The sequence below is a fragment of the Natrix helvetica genome (assembly GCF_964273705.1).
Source record: "Natrix helvetica genome assembly, chromosome: 1".
NCBI lineage: Eukaryota > Metazoa > Chordata > Lepidosauria > Squamata > Natricidae > Natrix > Natrix helvetica.
This window is the reverse complement of record NC_138548.1, coordinates 261,012,034-261,029,918: the sequence shown is the minus strand read 5'-3', so window position 1 is coordinate 261,029,918 and position 17,885 is coordinate 261,012,034. Positions and strand designations below refer to the sequence as shown.

The 17,885-nt window shown below is 43.8% G+C and overlaps 1 protein-coding gene across 5 annotated transcripts in view; it reads right to left on the bottom strand.

Annotated features, from left to right (window-relative positions):
• FABP6 (fatty acid binding protein 6) overlaps positions 1 to 17,885 on the bottom strand; it is a 41,914-nt gene that overhangs the window by 10,249 nt on the left and 13,780 nt on the right. Inside the window, exon 1 of one of the 5 annotated variants that reach the window (XM_081936584.1) lies at positions 15,357 to 15,417. The exons of 3 other annotated variants lie outside the window; for them this stretch is intronic. The gene's annotated coding sequence lies outside the window, so the exon portion shown is untranslated. Of the gene's footprint in view, positions 1 to 14,675; positions 14,798 to 15,356; positions 15,418 to 17,885 lie in introns of those variants that run through there. One more of the 5 variants, XM_081936581.1, reaches the window with a different exon arrangement.

The following is a 17,885-nucleotide window of genomic DNA, read 5'->3' as shown; positions in this document are numbered from 1 at the left end:
CTGGAAAAAATAAAAGATAAAGTGGACAGTGAAAAAACTTGGTTATGGTTAACAACAGGTACATTAAAGACAGAAACAGAGTCACTAATCCTGGCTGCGCAAGAACAAGCTATCTGAACAAATGCCATTAAGGCCAAAATCGAAAAATCCTCTGATGATGCCAAATGCAGACTCTGCAAAGAAGTTGATGAAACTGTTGACCACATACTCAGCTGCTGTAAAAAAATCGCACAGACTGATTATAAATTGCAGCACAATTCAGTAGCACAAATGATCCACTGTAATTTGTGCAAAAATTATAATATTAAAACAACAACAAACTGGTGGGAACATAAGCCTGAAAAAGTCTCCGAAAATCAGATGGTCAAGATCCTATGGGATTTTCGTATACAAACGGACAAAATACTGGCGCATAACACACCAGACATCACACTGGTTGAGAAAAATAAGGTTACAATCATAGACATCGCAATACCAGGTGATAGCAGGGTCAACGAGAAGGAACATGAAAAAATCGCAAAATACCAGGACTTAAAAATTGAAATCCAACGATTATGGCACAAACCAGCAGTGGTAATTCCAGTGGTAATCGGCACACTGGGTGCTATTCCAAAAGCACTGGAATTACATTTAAAACAGTTAAAACTTGACAAAATCACCATCAGTCAAATGCAAAAAGCTGCACTGCTTGGATCTGCACGTATATTGCGAAAATACGTTACGACGTCCTAGGCCCCTGGGTGGGGCCCGACTAGTAATCAATGCCAAATCTGGTGAAACAACTGGCCGTTGTGATACAATCGTATAATAATAATAATAATTAATAATCTGTGCTGTACAGTTTAACATTTTTACTTCTACCAATGTCATCTTTCTAGGAATAATTGTCTTTGGATCCTTAAGAGAACTCAAATAGTGAGCAGGGCCCCTTTTTTATAAATGAATCTTGAAACAACATTCTCCCTCTTCTGCATATCCCCAACCAGTAGGGGGCAACATCTGACAAAACTATTGCTGCAGCAGGAATGGGGCACATCTGGCTACAGGAATCTCTATCTATTGTCTCCAGCCGCTTCCAGTGCCCTTCTTTATTCACCCCATTTGGTTGTATCTCAAGCTAAAGAAGGGTTATATTTAGGCAGCAAATGTAAAAAAGTGACAGCATTCATGCAAGACCCACTGACTACGGTCCATAAACAAAAATAGCCTAATTAGTGACTTTTCATATTTTCTTTAAGAAGATCCGCTTATCTTTCATGAGTGCCTTGCAGGCTGTTCTTCACTTTTGTGAAAGACAAAAGTGGCAGGTGAAAATGACCAACAAATAGCTGTGAACAAAAGTGCTTTCATGACCTGCTATAAATACATCACAAGTGCAGACAGTATTTACAAGCTTCATTTTACTCCAAAAGAATAGTCTGAAAGCAGGATGGTTGAAAGGGAGTTGAATGGCTAGGACTTGCAAATAATAAAAAGCAAAGGACTTTGGGGACAGTGAGAAGTCACGGCTATCCCTTCTGTGAGTAGGACTGAGAGGAAGATCTTAGTCCTGACTTCCTTTTTCACATATAAGGGTGATGGTCTGCAGACTTTCCTTCTTTCCTTCCTTCCTTCCTTCCTTCCATTAAGACATGGATCAGTCTATTTCCCTCTTGTAAGAAAAGACAGTACAAAAATGCCCCAGGTATCTCTTCTCAAGTGTTCATGTCAGTTTACATGGAATAACCTGGGCTAAACAGATTCTTGTATTGTATGCACTTTGTATGTGTTCAAAAGTAGTCGCTGTGCAACAGAATAGTTTGTGTGCATATAAGCCAAGGGGGGGGGGGGGTGATTTATGTTACGAACGGGATACCTTATCTGACAGATTTAATTTCAATTAATGATCATGAAGTAATTTTACTGCTTTGGCCTGGTTTCATCTTTTCTGGCATTATGGTCTCTGGCCCATGTCTTATAAATTCATACAGATATACTGTACATATACTAATGAAGTTTATGCAGACATTTGATCATGAGGATGGAATCTTTAGACTGGGTTCATCAGGAATGAGCATCTCCAGATGGCAACGTAGGATGGCGGGGAACCTGGGTGGTGTACAGTATTTCTGTAAGTGGATATAGCCTCTTTTTCTGTCTAAAGTTTTGGGGAAATTTTACCTTAAATTAAAGGTAATTTTTCTTGCAGGTATGATGTTTCACTAATTACCCTTAATCAGAGCTTGGAAGGTGTTTCACATAATTGTTAAAAATTAACAGCAGTGAAAAAAGCTGACTCAATTCATTAAAACTCTCCCTTACCATAAATGAGAGATTATAGTTACCTTACCCATCTTTTATTGCCATGATTATTATTTTATGTCTTTATAATCCCTCCACACATTTAGTTTCTCATGCAAAAGAAAGGGAATTTAACTGTAATGCTCTTACCCATAACTCTTCGGCAACTTCTTAAAGTTTTGCCATTTTCAGAATGGCAGAGATGTTCTGGTAATAAAATACTGCTTCCTCATTAGATAGCAGCGAGCCTGGAGCACGAAGCCAGATAAATTAACTAGAGGAATTCAAAGTGTATGTTGGAAATGGGAACAAAATGAAGGGATCCTTTATCGTATGGACATGCAGAAAAGCTTTAAAAATGAATTCAAATACATAGCGTGCCTCCCTCAATAACCAAGAAAGAAAACTTCTAATTCCATTGTTCGTGGAATTAAAATACTTTTACTGGTTATGAAAAGATAGTAGCGAAAGTAAAGCAAGATCTAAGTCAGAAAAGCGCGAACGGATACATATCAAATGGTAACCCAGCCCCCCTCCCTCCAACGATCCCATTTCAGTGTCCAATCTGCAACCCCCTTAGGTGTCATGTAAGGTGCATCTCCAAAAGGCATCATCATGTTGGTATGCAGGACGGTTGGCCTTAACCAACTCCAAGCACCGGCCACCAGCATGCGCAGAAGATGGTGAGAAGAAAACTTCCTTTTTCATATCACTCCTGTACCATTTGTTCCCATCCCAAATACCATGTCCCCACCCTCCCCGTTTCTATGGCAGCCGATAGTAAGTAAGCGAAGCAGAGGCTGACACATATTTTGTTACAGCGGATTTAACAATTAGGCTAAACCTAAGACCAATTTGTATAGGAGGCAGTCAGTTTGAACAGTTTGGACTGTTTTGCTCTCCAGCGCAGAATGGCCATGGATGATAGCGCCGAGAAACTAGCCTTAGGACAAGGCCTACCCCACCCTGAACAGGCTGAGAGATGATTGGTAGGTAAAGCATGTCAACATTGCGCTGCCTGCAAAACTTCCATACCAGATTAGTTACAGACAAGTTTACATTACCTGAGGCATACATTGAGGATGAGATGAACGCATGTCATGAGGACAGGGCAGAAAAAAGAGGTTGCTGAGACACATTCATACTGACTTTGGTGCAAGTGACAAAAGGCCCTGAGACAACATCCTTTCAATTCTAGGTTGGAAACTTGAGTTTGCCTTTGGTATTATTCAAGACTTCAAAGCCATTCCAAAATTGTATCTGCTGGCCTTTCTTGTTCTAATGAGATCCAGGTGGCTTCATCGGTCTCTTCATAATTCTCAGCCAACATGCCCAATTCCAATTCTGTCTGGAAATTACAATAATTGTAGTCCAATCTGTCTGGAAGGGAAGTGTAATCAGTAAATACACTGATGTATTTACTGAGCAATTAAAACAAATGTATGAGATAGTGCCCTCTGGCGGGAAATACCAAGAACTGAATTGTCAACATTTTTAAAAAGGGGCTTTATCCCTTTGCATATTGAAAATTGGAGAAAACCAGAGGAGGTATTCAGCAGGTTCTGACCAGTTCTGGAGAACCGGTAGCGGAAATTTTGAGTAGTTTGGAGAACTGGTAAATACCACCTCTGGCTGGCCCCACCCCCATCTATTCTCTGCCTCCCGAATCCCAGTTGATCAGAAGGGAATGGGGATTTTGCAGTATCCTTCCCCTGCCATGCCTACCAAGCCATGCCCACCAAGCCACGCCCACAAAACCGGTAGTAAAAAAAAATCTGAATCCCACCACTAGAGAAAACCAGTGACAAATCACCTTGAAACTACACTGCAACATGCATAAAGGAGAACAAAACAGATGGAGCTCATGTCCAAAGAAGCAGGATAGCAAGGCTTTCCATTCTTCTGGAAAGACTCATCATGGGAGGAAATAAAGTCTTCAGGATAGCTCCTCCCCCCTCCATACAATGGATTTTCAATCACATGTACATCCCTCAGCTCAGAGGGATTGTGAAGTCTTTCTTATGGCCCTGTTGGCAGGGGAAAGCAAAATTGTAATTGTGTCGTCAATCACTGTCATAACGCTGTGGCACATCCATTAGGGAGACTAAATGCACGTTGGCAACGCTGAGAGCACATCTGCCAATTGCAAAGAAAAATGTGCAGCTGCTGTGATAAATGCTTGGGCAGTTCTGCACAACGTTTGGGAGGCGTAGAGCTCTGCACCGAGCTGCAGTCTTCTGTGTTGGGATGATTTTATCCTGCAGGATCAGCAAAGTGGCACTGGCAGAAATTTAGTGGAGGGCAAGAAGCTTCAAGGTGCAATGGCTGATTTCCTGTTTGGCAATCCCTGAAAATATTCTCTCTGTTAATGATGCAAAAGGGGAGGCTCCTACTGAAGAGGCAGTCAGTCCCCTTTGTTGTCTTCACAGGGTAAAGGAACTCTGGGTCACAGAAGGAAAGGGGAGACCTAACTGAAGATTTGCAAAATCACGGCATTTCTTTGAAAGCAAAAGGCTCTTCGTCTACATGGGAGAAATGAACGTGAGGCTGGGAGAATATGTCTTGCCACCTTTCCTGGGTCTCAAAATTAAAGGAGGAGCTCAATTCTCCAATTCACATTGCATTGCAAATGAAGGAAGAAATCAACAAACAGACATTTTTAAACCATTAGTGCAGTAGAGAAATGAGGGATTCCACAGACCTGAATAAGCAGCACTGGGTTTTCCTTCCATGAGAAAGGAACATGGCTCGTGGTTATAGGAAACCATTAGGGCTGGTAAGCAAATAACTGAGAGAGGCAAAATGTGTCACGCAATGCCATTTGGTCTCACGGAAGCGGGGTAACCCAGCATGTCAGTAATCCTGAGCGCTCCCATTTAATAGTGGACAATCTATAATAGAGCAGAAACATAAACATTGGTGGAATTCAATACTTATTTGCACTGAGTGCGTTTGAACATCTCTACTTATTCAGCAATGAATGAATAAGCAGCGTTGAGCTTAAATAAATAAAGTCTGTTCTCACCGTGAAGCCTGCCACATATGCTGTGCATGCCCGTTATTGCTTTGATATGCACACTCTTCCTATGTGTAAATGTTTGTACATATATGTTCATTAACATGGATAAATATATGTGTATTATTTGTGTGCTTAATTCTATGGATATGTAAACCACATGTACATATGTACATCTACAAGCACCGCAAGCACCTCAATCAAGGTCACCGCGGACTGTATTCCACTCTGCAGAGATTTTGCAAACAGTGTCTACAGTTATGTAAAACTCCTAATCTCTCCTGCAGCAAAATATGGTCTTGCGCATCACTTGGACACAATGCCCAATCCCAAAGATCTCATAGGGATTATACAGGTGTTGCTCCGGCTTGATACTCAGATCAGCAAGAGAAATAATAATAGACAACTCTCCTGTGGGTCTTGAAAGAATATTTACAACTAATTAAGACAGAATGCAGAGACCTCCATAAAAACATGGGAACACAGATTTGGGTAGCAGGCTCAGATCTGGTTGTGTATCCCCCATCGCCTTCAAATCTTGGTCAGGGGAATGTTCTTTCTTTGTTCTCTGCTCTCCACCTCTCTAGTTCATGTTCCACTTCTGGTTCCTTAATATCTGCCCATTTATAACATAGTAAGTACGGCTGGTACACTTGGAATGTTTTGCATCCCCCTTCCAGGACAAGACTGGTTTTGCACTATGAGGCAGGAACTGACCGCCATAATTGTTTGGTGGAACCTGCTGGGCATGATCAAAATCTTTGTCTTGCAATAGCACATCTGCATCCTCTTCCTCCTCCCCAAACTCAGGCACATCCTCTTGCATTTCCTCCAGATACCTCTTACTCTCTAAATTCTGTAAACATTGGGGAAGAGAAAGAGGTTGAATTATGCACCATTGCACCATACAATGTGCACAAGGTTTCTTCCTTCCTGCAGCTCATCTGCAGTGATGTCAAAGTAGTATGGTTCATGACTGAAGCACATGTGTGCTCACCTTCCACCTTTGCTATCCTGCCAAACATATATCATATGTCAACTGTCAGCCCTGGAGCCATTGGGGGTGTTACTTGGAACACTGACATTAACATTGCACTTTATTTTCTGGGACCTCCTAACAGTTTCTGGTTGAATCAAAGCGCCTACGTTCACACATTATTATAGGCAACCCATTGTAGCAGAAGCATAATAGCACAGCTATATACAGAAGCTCTTCTGACTTCCCATAGTTCCCTGCAGCCCTGGGATTTTACCAGACCTCTTATTGAATGTGCTTACCTGGTTCCTAATTGCTTTGCTTTTGAGTGGGGTTGGATGAGGCAAGGATTGTACCATATAGCTATTCCACCTGCTTTTCCCCAGGATGGTTCCCTTAAAAACATAGGAAAAGCTTCAGAAATCCCACCCTTTGGGACGAGCTTTCTTGGAATAAATAATTGATGATCATGAAACAGATGGTGTCCACTACACCTTTTGAAAGTGCCCATAAAAGAGGATTGACAGGGAAACTTCGATTAGCAAAACGTAGGCCTGATATTGACATTTGCCAAACAGACACCAATCTAAAGCCCTCAACTGCATAATCTCCGATAGTGCTGTGTGAAGGTGTCTGTGCTCTCAAGAGTTGTTCTGCATTTTTCTCAAAGATATTCTAAAGTCCAACGGCAGAACTTCAGCTCCCTCTGTATCCTTTTTTCTTTCAGATTTCCAGAAGAACAATTATTCCATTCCTTTTCCATGTCCTTCCTTATTGGCATTTTGTTGGCTGCCTTCCTTGCTTGGTCATGTTTGGAAAGATTATCTTTCTAAGAGTAGGCATGTGAGTGATCAAGATAGTGAGGGATTGAAGGAATCTATTTCTTACTTTGTGCCTAACATCCAGAAATAGTTGGTGGGCAGCTCTGGAAAACACAGGCATCCGAACATACTTTTTTGGCTTGGGAGTGACAATAGCAATCACCACAATGCCAAATGATGGCAAAGTCAGATTGGGGAAAGTAAAATTGTGCTGCCGCATCATCTCCAGGGATGACACGGGTAACTATGGTGTTGTACAAACATCTATGGGAACCACAGCTGCATAAGATTGATCCCAGAAACACTGACCAGTCAAAAGTAATAGTTGTAGCGATCTTATGACAGTCTACAAAAGTAATAGAACCAAGAAAACTCTGGGCCATTTCTTATCAACAGAAACAGAGATAAACTTGTAATGCGCCCATAGAGACCTAGCTAGCAAGAGACGCTAATGTAAATCAATTCTGTGTAACATACTGTATGTCTACCTGCCAAATAATGACACAAGGATTCTTTTCCAGAATATAAAACCTGTGATTAAAAGGCTTGGTTAGCATGATGCAAAGTGCCAGTCAGGAACTGCAGACGCAAATGCCTCTGTGGAAACCAAATGTCCAGTTTCTTAAGTAGCCAAATCCAAAATGGCTGCAAAGGGCAATGATCTTCAACCAAATGGAAGGGATAAAGCCTAAAGTAACAAATGGAAGCTGGACATATCTCAGCTTCCAAGCACGTCAATCAATTAAGGGTCAATGTGGTTCATAAAATTATGCTTATGGCAAAAGCCCTGGTAGAAAAAGAGAGGAAAGGCTACTTTAAATCAGAAGAGTTAAGGAAGATTTTAGGTTTCCTTGGTTACGTAAGAAAAAGCCAAAGCGAACACCAATTCTGCCTCTTCCTCAACCACTTGCCATGCTGTGTAATTGGAGGGAAACCAGCTTTGATCTTTATATCAAAATACAATGGTAGATTCAACATCACAAGCATGGTAGTCCCAAAGGTGCTTTTTCAAGAGGCAACTGGACTTTCTGGTTTTTCTTTGAAGACATTTCACTTCTTATCCAAGAAGCGTCTTCAGCTCCATAGACATAAGCATGGTACTTTGCAACTCAATCCTATTAACCAAAATAGGATTTTACACGTAGGTATGTGCAGAGGACGGTTTCTCTAACAGTTTTCCATAGAGCACAGTTCTAGCTTTTGAAAAATGCTGCATTGTTATCACAAAACCAAGCAAAGGTCAACTATTGTATAGAGGTGGAAGGTGCCCAGCTTCTACATGAGCAATAAAGAGTGCCTCCTTTTAAGACTGGTTGCAAATATTTGCTGTATTAATAATTGTTTATTGAAAATGAAATCTTTCTAGAGGGAAAATGGCAATGAAAAAGAGAAGTAGCACTCATGGAAATACCATTCCATGAGAAAATAGTTTTAAAACAGTGGTGAGGGAATAGCAAGAAAAGCAAGAAAAGCGTTCAGAGAGGGCAGCCTGAGAGCTACAGTCAATGGGAAGTGGCTGTTGGAAGAAATGTCCTTCTGGGTTCAGTTCCAAGTGGGGGAAAAGACACTGGGAACATGGAGGCTGCTTGGAAACATGGTTTTTAAGGATGGACAGGACCACATGGCTTGAGGTCCTGGGGGGAAAGGGAAGAGATATGGAGAGTGCCTTGGTTTTATGCCCCCTCTGGGCTTTTGAATTTGAGCTTGTATTCTGATTGGTTGTCAGGCTCCCATGGGGCGATGCAGGGGCAACTCTCTAGGCTGTCCTGAGTCCTAAGCTTGGTTGAGCCTTGCAGGATGATGATGTAGTGAAAGGGCTTTGGGATTCCTATTATGGCTCTGCCTGAAGGAGGAAGACCTTTGTTATATAGAATAGACTGGCTCAGGCCTTAATGGCCCATTGACAAAGGTGGGGCAGCTGAGTTTCTGCCTCCCTTTTAGGGGAAACATTCTGCCCTTTTAATATTTCCTAAAATATTTCATTTTTCTAGGAGAGGGGTGGGTGCTAACTTCCTACATGGCAATATAGATGTAGAAGCAATCCTTAAGCCTCTCAACAGGGAAACAGCAGTTGACGGGCCAGCAATGAAAGTTCCACAAAGCACGCAATGGGGAAGTAATAGTCCATGGGAAGCGACAAGGAAAAAGGAAGCACCAGTCACTTGGGAAGGAGCTTGTAAGAGAATATAATCGTTTTGAGAGAAGAGCAATGAAAACAAAGATAGCATTTACAAACCACTCAGCAGGGGATGCAAGAGTAAATGGGAAATGACAATGAAGGAGCAATATAGCCTTGACAGGGAAACAGCTTTTAAGCAGCCCTGAAGGAACCACCTTTGTGGATTAGCAGCGATATTTAGAGAGAGGAAGGAGCCCTTCTCTTTGCTTGAGAAAGAGGGGGGGAGGGAGGAAGAGAGAGAGAGAAGGAGAGAGGGAGAGTTAAATTCAGGAAACGCAAGAAAAAAAGGAAAGGGGGACCTGAAAAGCAGTCTATATGTAACAAATGAGGGGAGGTGATAGAAAAAAGAACTAGCGGCTAAGAAACTTATTGAGATATAACGATTGATATTAGGGAGGAGGAGGGAGGGAGGAATTGTCGTTCTCAGTGCTGGAGCCAGACAAAGCATTAGTAAATTTTGAAAGGCGGGATTGTGGGGGAGAGTGCCACAGTCACCAATGTTTTTCAGCTGGATCACCTCAAAAAAATAATAATAATAATACCCTTCCTTGGCTTCCAGAAACCATGATTCTTCTAGAGTTGGGATTCAGACCAGTTCAGAGTGTGGAAATCAATCTCCTGCTCCTCTGTCTGGAGTGAACCCAGCTAATCTTCCAGGCTATGAAGCCTAACTCAGGCAGGATTGCTCCAAGGATCCAGCAACAACATTCTTTTGAGGTCTGAGGCAGCAACATATGAAGGCCCAGCAGCCTCCATATGTTCAAAGCCAAGCTTAATAAAGAGCCCTGACAGACCTCTGTCCACTTTGTAGTCATACTGGCTAGGATTAAACCTAGTCTGTTAAGGAAACCACACCTCAAGTGGTTCCAAAATTGGGGAGGAGAGACAGGAGTGGTCGGAGCTGGTTTCTTTTTGGATGACTTCAGTTATTCATGAAAAGAGAAGATTAAGCTTTCTTTTACTGGCTGACTAGCCAAAAAAATCAGGGATTATATACTGTGCCCTATCTACCCAAATGAGTCATCCATTCCTTTGGGGCAGGTTCATAAAAGATTTCCCTTATCTGTCTGTAAAAGATGCCCTTCCTCCAGAGTGAGTCGCACTGATGAGATTTGTAATCCAGTCAACAGAAGGCCAATGTGTTTCCTACTTCATCTTCCCATCATTCCGGTTTTATCCCTAAAGGTAGCACTGTCATAATAGATGGCCAAAAGGTCATATGTACAGAAGAAGCTGGAAGAAAGATTGAGAATTAGGCAATAAATGACTTTCTATACATGTATGTATTTACGCAATGTGGCCACCTGTCTCACCACAACAACTCTAGAGGAATGATAATTAAAAAAATTAAAAAAAAAAACCAAATACAATAAAATAAAATATTGAAACCTATAAGAGCAACTAAGGTAAACCAATTTGCTGCACACGAGCAATTTAATGCAATCCAACTAGCAATCTGAAACCCATGCCTGGCATCTTCAAGGATCTGCGAAATATATCACTTGCTAAAAGATAGGTACCTCTCATATTTTTTTCTTGAGATAGGCTTACTTTTTAGCCATCTTTGAAAAGTCATTTCAGGATATGTTTCCCACTTCTGAGGGGGAAGAATCTGGATAGTGGATGTGCCAGGACTGGGAGACAACAGAATAAAACAGAAAGTACAGAAGACGATAACAAAATAAAAGGCCTGCAAATAGAACAAAAGAAAGCAAACATAGAACTAATTTTAATAGGCACCTTGGGTGCAATCCCCCCAAAAAAACTTGGGCATATTTGAACCCCATTGCCATTGACAAAATCACCATGTCAATTGCAAAAGGCAGCTTTACTTAAAAAGCTTACATCCTTTTGTTGATACTTTAGCATAATCAAACATTCACATCTACCTATCCCAGGTTCTTGGGAAGGAAGCAATATAATACATGGAAAAAAAATGCCAAATCCAGTCTAAACTTCTGGCTGATTGTGTGACAAGCCATCATAATAATTTCCTCTCTGTTGCTAGTGTGCGGGTGATGTTTCATTGGTATATTTATGGGAACACCCCGCAAAGCACCTCCTCTAACTTCCATACTAATCAAATGCCTCACCTGGCAGTACTCATAACTATGTAAACATGGCTAAAGGCGTGATGAATAAACAAATGGGAGGGGGAGAGCTGGCTGGAGGAGCAAGTGAAGGTGAAAATAATGGACAAAATAAAAGACAACAAGTAACAAGCAAGGATAGTTGATGCTGGATTGACTACCATAGTCAATCATAGAGGGTTGACTCATAAGCACAGAGGAAGAAGAAACCCTGGGTGTCCGGGAAACCTTTTGGTAATGAGAAGAAAATAACAGCTAGGAACATGGAACATTACATGGCCTGAAATTGTTCACACCGGTTTGCAAACGTTCTGGTGTTCTTTACTCTCCACTGCAAACAGAAAATGGGGAGGTATAACCGCAAAGTAGCATGAGACAGCAGAACTGACTAACTGAATGCATCTTCAAATGCATGTCTTTGCGTCAGAAACGTAATTAAGGTGGCTGCTTCCTTTTGTGTCATCAACCCATTTCTACTGAACAGCAATCTTCTTTTTTTTCCCCCCTCCAGTTGCATGACCAGTTAATAAAAGAAAAGGCGGCCTATCCTCAATGGACATATAGAGAAATGGGGGTCAAATAAATAGTCCGGGTTTTTTTTAATCTAGAATTTTCTGATTTTGTTTTTACCGTGCTATGGGTTGTAGGAAGTTATCACCCAGCCCTCTCCCAGAAAAATGAAATATCCTAGGAAATATTGATAAGGCAGAATATTATATTTTCCTGGATGTGAAAAAGGGAGAAACACATTTTAAAAAACTAAATTCCTGCAGCTCTTTGCCCATCCCCACTTTGTCAATGGGCCATTAAGAAGGCCAAGCTAGTCCACTTTACATAATAAAGAGTTCTCCTCTTCAACTCCAGAGTGATGGGATGAAGGCATGATAATATAAGCCTTTACTCAACTGACCACATGGCAGCTGAACTCAATCAAACCTGAATTCAAAACTCACCCTAGAGCAGTGCTTCTCAATTATTTTCTGCCATGCCCCCCCTAGGAAGAAGAAAACATTCCGCGCCCCCCCCCCCGCGCGACTGTAAATAGTATAATTTGTCTATAAAATTGTTATAACTACACCTCTGCATAACATAGCACACCGGTCTTTCCTCGTCTCCCACCGTAGTCACATGCTTTCTTTCCTCTTTCCCTCTTACTTGTCTATCCTTCCTTCCACCCTCCCTTCCTCCTTCCCTTCCTTCCTGCCTCCCTTCCAGTTCCCTCCTTCCTCTTTCCCCCTGCCTGCCTGCCTTCTTTCCTCTTTCCCTATCCTCCTATCCTTCCTTTCTCCCTCCCTCCTTCCCTGCCTCCCTTCCAGTTCCATTCTTCCCTCCTTCCTTCTGCCTCCTTCCTGCCTGCTTGCCTTCTTTCCTCTTTCCCTCTTGCTTGTCTATCCTTCCTTCCACCCTCCCTTCCTCCTTCCCTTCCTTCCTGCCTCCCTTCCAGTTCCCTCCTTCCTCTTTCCCCCTGCCTGCCTGCCTTCTTTCCTCTTTCCCTATCCTCCTATCCTTCCTTTCTCCCTCCCTCCTTCCCTGCCTCCCTTCCAGTTCCATTCTTCCCTTCTTCCTTCTGCCTCCTTCCTGCCTGCTTGCCTTCTTTCCTCTTTCCCTCTTGCTTGTCTATCCTTCCTTCCACCCTCCCTTCCTCCTTCCCTTCCTTCCTGCCTCCCTTCCAGTTCCCTCCTTCCTCTTTCCCCCTGCCTGCCTGCCTTCTTTCCTCTTTCCCTATCCTCCTATCCTTCCTTTCTCCCTCCCTCCTTCCCTGCCTCCCTTCCAGTTCCATTCTTCCCTCCTTCCTTCTGCCTCCTTCCTGCCTGCTTGCCTTCTTTCCTCTTTCCCTCTTGCTTGTCTATCCTTCCTTCCACCCTCCCTTCCTCCTTCCCTTCCTTCCTGCCTCCCTTCCAGTTCCCTCCTTCCGCTTTCCCCCTGCCTGCCTGCCTTCTTTCCTCTTTCCCTATCCTCCTATCCTTCCTTTCTCCCTCCCTCCTTTCCTGCCTCCCTTCCAGTTCCATTCTTCCCTCCTTCCTTCTGCCTCCTTCCTGCCTGCTTGCCTTCTTTCCTCTTTCCCTCTTGCTTGTCTATCCTTCCTTCCACCCTCCCTTCCTCCTTCCCTTCCTTCCTGCCTCCCTTCCAGTTCCCTCCTTCCTCTTTCCCCCTGCCTGCCTGCCTTCTTTCCTCTTTCCATATCCTCCTATCCTTCCTTTCTCCCTCCCTCCTTCCCTGCCTCCCTTCCAGTTCCATTCTTCCCTCCTTCCTTCTGCCTCCTTCCTGCCTGCTTGCCTTCTTTCCTCTTTCCCTCTTGCTTGTCTATCCTTCCTTCCACCCTCCCTTCCTCCTTCCCTTCCTTCCTGCCTCCCTTCCAGTTCCCTCCTTCCTCTTTCCCCCTGCCTGCCTGCCTTCTTTCCTCTTTCCCTATCCTCCTATCCTTCCTTTCTCCCTCCCTCCTTCCCTGCCTCCCTTCCAGTTCCATTCTTCCCTCCTTCCTTCTGCCTCCTTCCTGCCTGCTTGCCTTCTTTCCTCTTTCCTCTTACTCCCTCCTCCCTTTCTTCGCTCCCTCCCTGCCAGCAGCTCCTCCAGCATCCCAGCTGGAAGCAGCAGCACAACAGTCGCCGTTACCAGGGGCGAAGGGGTGGCGGTGGCAAGATCGGGCTACCGCCGCCCCTTTGTCCCTTCCCCAACAGCGGCTGTTGCGCTTCCGCTTCCAGACGGAATGCTGGCGGTGGAGCTGCTGGCGGGGAGGCGAGCTACCTGCATAAAGACGCCGCCGAGGGCATGGCAGAATATATCCCGGCTTGAAGTGGCAGCGCTGGGGACTGCTCAGAGACTCATCAGAGCCACGGGCTGGAGCTGTGCAAAAAGTCTGCTTGGGCTGGGGGGGGGAGGGAGGGAAGCCTGGGACAGCCATGCTTCCCTCCCTCCCACCCCCGCCCGAGCAGGCTTCTTGCACAGCTCCAGCCCGCGGCTCCAATGAAAATCCACAGTCCGAAGTGCTGCCACTTCCAGGCGGGATATATTATGCCTCGCCTACGCCGCCGCCGCCGTTGCACCCAGATGGAAAGGGAGCCTTCGCGCCCCCCTTTACGGAGCCTTGCAGCCCCCCAGGGGGGCGCGCCCCACTATTTGAGAACCGCTGCCCTAGAGGGTTGCCCTTGCACAGGCCCATGGGAGTCTGGCAACCAATCAGAATACATTTCTTACACAGGAACAGGAAACAGATAGGTGGGGCAGAACAGATTATAAAAAGCCTAGCAAGCCCCTCCACCTTCCCTTCTCTTCCCTTCTCTTCTTCTCCACCAACATTGAAGCATGTGATCACCTTTTCTGTTCAGGACTCAAGCCATGCGGTCCTGTCCACCATTAAAACCATCTTTCCAAGCAGCCTCCATGTCTCCAGTGTCTTTTTCCCCACTTGGAGCCGAACCCAGAAGGACATTTCTTCCAACAGGGTTTAATGGGAAATTAACGTGTGCTGGTAAAGAAAGCAGCATTCAATATTTGTCTGAAACATAAATTGCTCCGATCTGCCTCCGTCTTTGTTGATGTTAGGAATAAACTAGCATTAAACAGCTAATTTGAATGTAGGTACACATGACTCAAGGACCCACATAGTATCTATGTTGGAGATCCTGTAATTCCATCATTTATTATGCAATAGCAATCATGCCTAGAGCACAATATGCTATGATGCATAAATAGGGTGCATGGCCTGTGTGCTGATTTGGCAACCACAGCCTTTTCAAAACAAGGTTTTGGGAAGTGTGAGACAAAGCATACGGCTGGGCATAACAGGCTGCATTGAGAGGCTGAAGATCTCAAGGCTTCATTCTCAATGGGGATGGGAGGGTTGGCAGAGAGGAGCTGAGGACGTGGCTTAGGTACATAAATCACTTTTACTGCAAATACAAGAAGTTATAATCATGAAGGAGGACAGCCGCTGTAGAATTATTATGCCTGCTATTTATAACAGCTTTATAGATTTACATTTTTGGTCTCTTACTTTCCTGGCTCTCAGCTATGGATGTAGAGGACATCACTATTGCATTCTCATAATAGTCTGGTCTGGTCTCAAGTTCTGCTCCTGCTTGCCAGCTTCAAGCTTCACAGAGGAGATTCTCTGAGAGAGACAACCTCAGGGGATGGGGCTTCATTGCAAGCTTGGTTTCACTAGCTTATTATTTCCCATCATGCCTTGGGAATAATCAGCAGACAGGGTTTTTTTTCTTCTCTTCGACAACCAAAATGTGAATATAATTAAAACAAAGCAAAATATTAAATGCCCAACAAAACAAAGCAACAAACATGCATAGAAAGATAAAAAGATGAAAAACCATTAGAATCATTTTGCATAATTACAATTCAGATACAATAATTACATCTCTGTAAGCATTACTATGACTCAATTTTTAAATATTAACCCTTGATCACGTGGAATTGCACTGCTCAGTTATTCCTTTCCACCAAAAAGATTCAGTTCAATGGCTGAAAGTGGACAGATTGCATTGAGCCAGTCTTTAGCATCTGGTACAGAAGTGGGTTTCTACCAGTTGGTACCAGTTCGGGCGTACCAGTAGCAGTCATTTGGCCTGGGTCGCAGAACCGGCAGCAACCCAGGCTGGCCACGCCCCCGAACCGGTGTCCTGGCCTCTGCTGCCATTGTCAGCATGTTTTTAATTAGCTTTTCATGGTATTCGTGCACGCGCAGAACAATTTACAGTGAACTGTGCATGCGTGAGCAACACGCATACACGAGTAAAGGCACACAAAGCAAAACGGTACCAACACTGGTAGGAACCCACCCCTGGTCTGGTATATAAGCTACTTTCCAGGAACACATGGTAATCATTCTGCCAACTGCCTAAGCACAAGTCCAGAGCTAATCCTACATGGACCAAGTCCAGATTTTTGAACTATAATTAACAGCACATAAACATCCGTGAATATGAACTTTTTCCCAGTCAATAAGAAACTACCACTACAGGTAGTCCTCATTTAGCAATCACAACCAGAATACAAACACAAGTCAGTCATTAAGTGAAGTGGTTAGTAAGTGAAACTGTGACTGCTTATGATCTTTAGTTTTCCTTTGCTTTACAGAGATGTGAAGGTTGTAAATGTGCACCTCATCAGTGTAACTGAATAAGGCAGCCACTAAAGAGTACCACCTATATACAGGATCAAATCAGGGGTGGACTGCTGGGAGTTTGCACGGGTTTGGGTGATCCTCTAGCTAGGATTCTGCCCAGTTTGGCAAACCCCCAAATGCCTTCACTGGCTGGCCATGCCCACCCCGCCCCTCACCTCCCAGGAGTCTCCATGTGGCCCGTTCATCATGCCAGGTAAGTGCAGGGCCCACATAAAGGCTCGGGGAGAGGGGAAAACAGGCCTACCAGAGGTTCCAGAAGTCCAGAAATGGGCCTGTTTCCAGTCTCCGGAGGGTCTCTGGAGCCTGGGGGAAGCAGTTTTCGCCCTCCCGGAGACTTGATGAAAGCCTCCGGAGCCTGGGGAGGGCAACCCCCCCTGCCATGGTGCAGGAGGCTGACTAGGCCACGCCCACCATGGCCACATACACACAGCAACAGGGCAGCGAACCCGTTGCTGCAATTTTTGAAGCCCACCCCTGATCAAATTATATATGCCTTCAAAAAGTATTGCTTTTCCAACATAAAGATTACAACTAACCCTTTTTGAACACCCACTGAGGAGTCTGGTAACCCCCTCTTTTTAAAATTTATTTTTGCTGAATTGGGGGAGGGGACACCCAACACCTTTGTAACAAACCAACTCCACAATATTGGTGTTTTAGGATAGTGTTATCTCAATTAACAGGAAAGCTGCTACAACTGTGTAGTAGTTGTAGTTTCTGATTAGCATTAAAACCAAGTTTGTACAAGCTAGAGCATCATGGTAGCTTCACACCAAATCCGAGACTGAAATGCAGAAGAAGTATTTTCACTTTTAAGTGGGAGATAATCACTCAAATTGATAGTGCCAAGATTCTCTACAGCCTCACAATCAAGTTGCTTGTGGACTGGCATGTTAACCAAATACTGTTGAAGAAAAACTCTTGCTGGCTTCTATTATTTGGAAAGCACAGTGCCTATTGTCTTTCACATTGCCCCCTATATCTGTGCAATTACTTACAGGCTAGTATTTACCTTGCAGTGTTTTAAAAATATTGGCCTTCCAGTGCTCATTTTATCTTCTGTTGCTCTATCCTACTCCAAAACAATACTGAACAGCTGCAATGTCTCTTCATTTCACAGCTGGAATGACCAACACTAGGTTCTTCCTCCTAATTACTTTCTCTGTTTATAGTGGCAGGTGCAATTCCAGATGTGTTCAAAGTGGAAGGATTCAAGACTGCAACCCATCATTTTAGGAATCCTCTGCAGGAACATCTCCAGAAGAGCCTCAACACACTTTAGGAGGTCTTCTGCAGTTTCATTTGCTCTGGTTCAAAATATACTTATGTTCTGCTGTGCGACCATAACAGATCTCTGAATTGAAAAATCTGTAGATGCAACCA